This window comes from Castor canadensis, chromosome 15 (genome assembly GCF_047511655.1).
Source record: "Castor canadensis chromosome 15, mCasCan1.hap1v2, whole genome shotgun sequence".
In the NCBI taxonomy this organism is placed as follows: Eukaryota; Metazoa; Chordata; class Mammalia; order Rodentia; family Castoridae; genus Castor; species Castor canadensis.
In genome coordinates, this window is record NC_133400.1 from 17,600,182 (window position 1) to 17,607,624 (window position 7,443).

The window sequence follows — 7,443 nt, forward strand, 5'->3', positions numbered from 1 at the left end:
GTTTTAAACTCTGAGTGAATGGTGTGTGAGTGAGCAGCTTGACTCGCTTGCGCTTGAAACTCGAATTTGTGGCTCCACAGCTGGGCACCTCTAAGATCCCCTAAAGGCTACGGAGTCCAAGTAGGCTCAATCTGCAACTTCATGGTGATTGGCATATGGTCTATGGTGGGATCGGACTAGTGTCTGATGGTAAGTCACCCTGTCAGGCTAAACCCACTATAGCCAAGCCACACCCGACCCCATCGCCTGGGGTTGCGGCCAGATGAGCACCTGTGTGGCCTCTCACTGAGAGGCACCCCCTTCCCTTTGTCTGTCCTGCAGCACCTATAACCACCAGGCACATACAAAATAGTTCCTCTGGGTCAAAGCACCTGACAGTGCTCCAGACCATGCTTGCTAACTTTAGAGACGGCTTCTCCAGTGACTATGGAGTCCAGATGAAGCCAGCAAAGCTCTGAACCTTTTGTATAGTAGAATGGCCCACCTTCAATGGAATGGCCCGCAGAGGGCACACTGGATCCAGCCACTATCACCCGTGTGAGAGATATAGTCCTTGGGGATCCGGGTCATCCAGACCAGTTTCCTTACATTGACTCCTGGTACATCCTTGCCACCTGCCCACCTGACTGGCTACTTTTTCATGCACCCTGGAGACACACAGCCATTCTGGTTAACGGAAAAGTAAAAGAAAAGAAATTTGAGGTCCACCACACCTCAGAACCTGAGCCACCAGGCCCTCCACCATATGTTCCTCCAGTTCACCCCTCCACCGCAGCCTCCCCGAGACCTAAGTCTGACTCAGAGGACCCCAACAGAAAGGAGGAGGCATTGGAGCCAAACCCCCACCCATGTCATCCAATGGCTCCCTCGTTATACCCCCCCCATATACCCATGTAACACGTGTACCAGCCTTTCGCTACCACCAACTTCCTGAACTGGCAGCAGCACACTCCAGCATACTCAGAGGAACCACAGGCTGTAATAGAGCTCTTGACCAACATCATACACAGCCACCAACCCAACTGGGATGATTGCCATCAGCTCCTGTCTACCCACTTTACTTCTGATGAGTGCCAGTGAGTACACCAAGCAGCCAGAGCATGGCTAGTTACCCAAGCTCTATTGCAGACTGCAAATGTGGAGTGATGGGCAGATGAGAGGATCCCAGACACCAGACCTGACTGGGATCCAAACACTCCCGCCGGGTTCCAATCCATCCAGCTTACAAGACAAGCCATCCTGGAGGGAGCCCACCAGGGAGCACAAGAAGCACCCAACCTCTCCAGGGTCAGTGAAGTCACACAGAAGCCTGATGAGCTGCCTAGACAGTTCTATGACTGGTTATGTGATGCTTATCATTGGAATACTCCATTTGACACTGAAGCCCCCGAGAACCAGTCTATGATCAACACTGCCTTCATCTAACAATATGCCTCTGATGTTTGCCAAAAGCTACAAAAGATGGAGGGCTTCACAGGTGCCAATATTGACCAACTCATTAGTATAGTGGCCAAGGTAGTAGCAAACTGAGAGGAGATGGCCAAAAGAGAGAAAGAAAAATATCTGGAAAAAAAGGCAAAGATCCTGGCTATGGCCCTCAAGGAGGGAGACAGGAAGACCAGAGGCTGAAAGGGAGGCCCCAACAGGAGAGAATGGAGAAACCCTTATTTATGGGAAAAAAACCAGTGCGCCTACTGTAAGGAGGAACATTGGAAAAAATGAGTGCCCTAACAAGAAAAAAAAGGAAAAAGAAAGAGTGACAGTGGCTGCCACCAAATCCAAGGAAGCCTGCAACCTAGAGACAAACACAGCCTGGGAAGGCAAGTCTGACTGAGGGTGACTGGGCTCCCTTTTGATTGGCTTTCAGGAGCCCATGGTCAAGACTGACATTGAGGGCTGCCAAATAGACTTTATTCTGGACACTGGGGCAGCCATTTCTACCATGACCACACTAACTGTTAGTCTCACCAAGGACTCAATCTCCATTATAGGGGCGACCAGAAACGCTAAGAAGTACGGTTCTGCAAACCCTGAGAATGCATGGTTGGTGGACACCAGGTCAGGCATTGGTTTCTATATGTGCCAGAAGCTCCAAGTCCCCTTCTGGGAATAGACTTACTTTCTAAACTAGCCACCCCAGTATTTATGGATCTGGGACTGCCTGACATGAGCACCTTGCCAGTGCTAACCTTGGAGGTCAGTCTTGAAGAAGTGTGGCGCATACATCCCCCCAGGGAAAATAAACCTTTCAGTCCTCAACCATTCCTACATCACCTTATCAAGTGGTTCTCCGGTATTTGGGACCAGGACGAGCGAATGGGGCTGGCAACAGGACATCCCCCAATATTGATCACCATCAAACCAGGAGCTAACCTGGTATATCAAAGACAATATCCAATACCTCTAGAGGCCTGGAAGGGAATCGCGCCACACATTCAATGCTTATGGGACCCCTTTACTCCCTGTCAAAAAGCCAGGGTCCAATCATTATCGAACAGTTCAAGACCTGCACCAGGTGAACGAAGCAACAGAGACTATTCATGCTGTCATCCCTAACCCATACACTCTGCTGAGTTTGATTCCTCCCACCACTAGGGCATTCACATGTCTGGACCTTAAGGATGCCTTCTTCTGCCTGTGACTGGTGGAAGCTAGCCAGCCCCTGTTTGCATTTGAATGGGAGGACCCTCACACTAGAGCAAAAGGACAACTAACCTGGGCTAGTCTTCCACAGGGCTTCAAAAACTTCCCCTCTATCTTTGGAGAGGCCTTGGCCATAGACCTTGAAAACTGCCAACTGAAAGACTGCACCATCCTGCACTATGTAGATGACATACTTTTAGCAGCCCCCACCCTGCAGGCCAGCAAAAATGGAACAGAAGAACTACTCCAATTCTTATAGAAAGCAGGATATAAAGTCTCACAAAAGAAAGGACAAATCTGTCTAGAGGAGGTCATATACTTGGGATATCACTTGAGTCAAGGGAAAAGAAGGCTGGGAACTGGGAGAAAAGAACTGATCCTCTGGTACCTGTGCCCAGAGTCCCAGAGACAGCTCCAGGAGTTTCTGGGTGTCACGGGCTTCTGCTGCCTATGGATCCCTGGATTCTCAGTCACTGCTGGGCCACTCTATGCAGCACTAAAGGGGAACCCCATAGGACCATTCCACTGGGGCCCTGACCAAGAGGACACATTCCAAAAACTTAAACAACTCCTCGTTGAGGCACTGGCTCTCACATCTCCTGGACGTCACTTGCCCTTTCCATCTCTACGTCCATGAGAAGGGAGGCGTAGGATTAGGTGTCCTGACCCAGCCACTGGGGCCATGGAACCAGCCAGCAGCCTACCTGTCCAAGAAATTAGACCCATGGCCTCAGGTTGGTCCATGCCACCGGGCATTGGCAGCGGTGGTCCTCTTAATGCAAGAAGCAGATAAACTGACTCTGGGACAACACATCACGCTTCGGGTCCCCCACCAAGTAACTTCTCTGCTCAACAGCACTGCTAGTCGGTGGATGACCGGGAAACGAGTGGCCAGATATCAGGCTTTATTGGGTGACAACCCCCGTGTGCGAGTCAAAGCAGTGAGGACTCTCAATCCTGCCACGTATTTGCCAGAAGAGGAAGGAGACATCTCCACTCCTGTGAGAAGATTCTAGAAGAAGTCTTTTCTTCCCGGCCCAACCTCACAGACACCACCATTCCCAACGCCACCTGGAGTTCTTTACTGATGGAAGCCGGAGCCTAAAAGTGGGAGGATACTGGACCAGGTATGCAGTGACTACTGTCACACAGTAGTGGAACATGGACAGCTGCCAGACCATTGGTCAGCCCAACGGGCACAGTTATACGCCCTCACCAGGGCCCTCACCCTAGCGGATGGAAAGAAAGGCAACATTTACACGACTCAAGTTATGCCTTTGCCACCTTACATATCCATGGGGCCATTTAAAAGAGAGAGGCCTGTTCATATCTGGAGATGAAAGACAGTCAACAAATCTTACAATAGTTAGAGGCAGTCTGGAAGCCCCGAGCCATTACCATTATCCACTGTCCGGCCCACACCAACCAACCAGGTAAGATCAGCCAAGGAAACGGATTGGCAGACAGGATAGCAAAAGAAGCGGCTCTCTCAGAAGAAGTACAAAAGGAAGACGCTACTCCAGCCAAAGTATGCTTCACCCTCCCTGTCCTCCCAGACTGACCAGAGTACAGCCCACGAGAGAACCGGCCCATGAAACCAGGGCTAAAGAGAACTCAGAAGGCTGGTTCATAACCCCAGAGGGAAGGATCCTAACACCAGAAGAGACAGCCCCCGCCCTGGTAAGGCCACCCATTTGGGCAAAACCTCCTTACAAAGACTGTTACACAAATACCTGGTCATTTCCCTACTGGTGACTTTAACTCAGTCGGCCAGCAAGGCTTGCCTGCGCTGCGCCCAACATAACCCAGGACAGGGACCCAAGCCCCCACTACTCTCTCAGAAGAAGGGGGTTGACCCATTCCAACACTTAGAGATGGACTTCACTGAGAGCCAACTGAGTAAAACTTAACAGTACCTCCGGTGGTGTGCACTTTCACAGGCTGGGTAGAGGCATATCCCACTCACATGGAAAAAGCCACGGAAGTGTCAAGACTGCTAGCCAAGGAAATTATTCCTCAGTTCAGGGTACCTGGCAGCATCAGGTCAGACAATGGGCCTGCCTTTGTCAGCCAGGTGATCAAAGGCATATCTCATGCAGTCGGGCTGACCTGGGATTTGCACACCCGGTATCACCTCCAATCATCAGGCTGAATGGAAAGGATGAACAGAACTATCAAGATAGTACTAACAAAACAATGTCAAGAGACAGGGCTACCCTGGCCAGATGTATTAGCCCTGGCACTGTTCAAAATTAGGTGTACACCTAGAAAATGCAGTCTCTCTCCCTTTGAAGTCCTATATGGACGGCTGCCACCACTAATACCTGGACAGGCTGGAGACCTTCGGGAGTATGGACAGATCAGCCTCCACAAGTTCCTAAAAGGCTTGGTGCATGCTTCCAGGGAGATTGCCTGACACCTAGGACACCTGGAGCTGGCCCCTGTGACCCTCGGGCCTTTGCACCCATGGAACCCCGGGGACTGGGTTGGGTCAAAACCCCAATTAGAGGGAGTCTAGACCCCCAATGGGAGGGAGCTTACCAAGTTATTCTAACCACTCCTTCAGCCCTTAAGGTTGCAGGACTGAAACCATGGATTCACCACACACACGCCAAGCTAGCAGAGGATCCAGGCCAGGAGTGGAAATCCCTAGTCAACCCGGACCAGCCGTTGAAACTGACCTTGACCTGAGGGAGTGCCAATGAGGCCCCAGACAGACCTGATTCTACTAATGGTTGTAATAATAATGACTCACAAACAAACCCTCCAGACCCAGCTGGGGGCTCTCATAAACTGATATGGGAGGTCAAACTCTCAGAAGGACAAGAGGTAACTATATGAATTAACCTCACCATCTGTCCTTTGTCAGGCCCTTGTCTTGTCTCTTTTAGGTATTGCCCAGGCCTGAAGGCCAGCAGATGGGTCCAACTGGGGCCCTCTACCCTGACTTACTCTGGCCCATCCAGAGATCACCTATCCAATGTGTATGGCTGAGTACCACGGAACTGGGACGACTGTAGGGGGCCTTCATGGTCCTTTCTACGGCACTGGTTATATGTCGATTTTGCCTCTCCAGGGGCTTGGAAAGGGTTTCCCCAAAAGGCCGGGGTATCAGTATTCAGAGGCTTTCTTCAAACCTCTTCAACATGAATGAGCGGTCTAAGGCACAGGGAGCAGGAAAGGGAGACCCCTTCCAATTAACAATAGATGAACCACAATGATGAGGAACTAGGGTCTTCAGGCTGGAAGGATTCCTCGAAAATCATTGGGGAGACCCTGCAGTCTTAAAGATCCTTAGGCTTGAGATTAAAGCAGCAAACATCTCTCTCCTGGTTAGTAAAGTTAACTCCTTGGACCCCTGGGCACAGGAGCAAGTCTTCCCTCCCCCCTCGGATGGGACTGATCAGCCCCCGTTACCCCAACACCCCTCTCATTAAAATGATAGCTTTGACAAACAGCAGCCACCAGCTAGTACACCTGAACTAGGCAGAGACTGTTGGATTTGACTGAGGGCTGGCCAAGCGTCATATGCTGGGGTGGTCCTGACTAACATATCGGAGATGCATGAGCTGGGCCTGGACAACTCAACCCAAAATGACAATACCTGTCTCATAGGCCCAGCTATCCAAAAAATTGGAGAAACTAAATGCTTTGGTAACAAAAAGAATTGTACCAATCTGGTAAAAGGAGCCAAAGCACCTGATGGAATTTACTTTGCCTGTCAGGCCCGGATTCACACCTGTTACCCCAGGGGGCGGTGGGGGGTGGGAGGAAGGGGGGCTTGTGCCCTGGTTTTCTTAGTCACAGACCTGGACATACTTCCTGGGACTGAAGTTGCTCGATACCTAAACCAATAAGCTGACGGCCAGACCCGTTTCCAGTGGGACCCCCTCCTCCTCCCGGTACTTCTGGGAGTTGCCCTGGCAGGAGCATCGGCCACGGGAGCTACTGCTATTGGCCTCCAACAAGTCCAACACAGCCAGCTGTCTGAACAAATCCGTGAGGATTCAGGATTAGTACAACAGAGCATTGTCACCCTACAGAATCAGGGGGACTCACTGGCGGCCGTAGTCTTGCAGAACTGCAGAGGCTTAGACCTCATTACTGCAGAAAAAGGAGGAATTTGCATGTTTTTAGGGGAAGAATGTTGCTTCTATGCAAAACAGTCAGGGCTAGTGAGAGAAAATGCATGCCAATTCCTAGAGAGAATTCAGACAAGGGAAAGAAACAAGGAAACATTTTGGAATACAGGACGGAAGAGCTGGGCCCCATGGGTAGCCCCCCTGGCGGGCCCACTTGTGCTCCTTACACTATTGCTCTTAGGGCCTTGTGTGATAAACTCCTCACCAGGTTCATTTGAACGCCATTATGTTGCAATTAGTGAGACAATATCAAAGACTGCCCCTAGATGACTCCCCCGAAATGGTCATAAGGGATTATGAAGGGTAAGAGGAAGGAATGATAAAGAAACCCAGGGGAAAGATCTGAAGGCAAGGTCCCTTCCCCGGCTGTGCCCCGGTTTGACAGATGTGCTAGGGTGATAAGCTGTAACCTTGTGCTAGTATGATATGTTGTAACCTCCCAGCGAGAGGCTAACTGCCATGTCTGCTTTTGTTCTTCCCACTTGCTTGCTTCCACATTCTGAAGCATAAAAACCCTGCAGCCTTGAGCTACCGGGCCGTTGCCAGTTTTGGAGAGATCCAGGTGCTGGCCTCTAACCACAATCCTCTCAATTTCGCAAATGAAGTCTTTTGGGGAGGAAAAACAAAAACAATGTCATCAACAGAGATTCACTAAAGT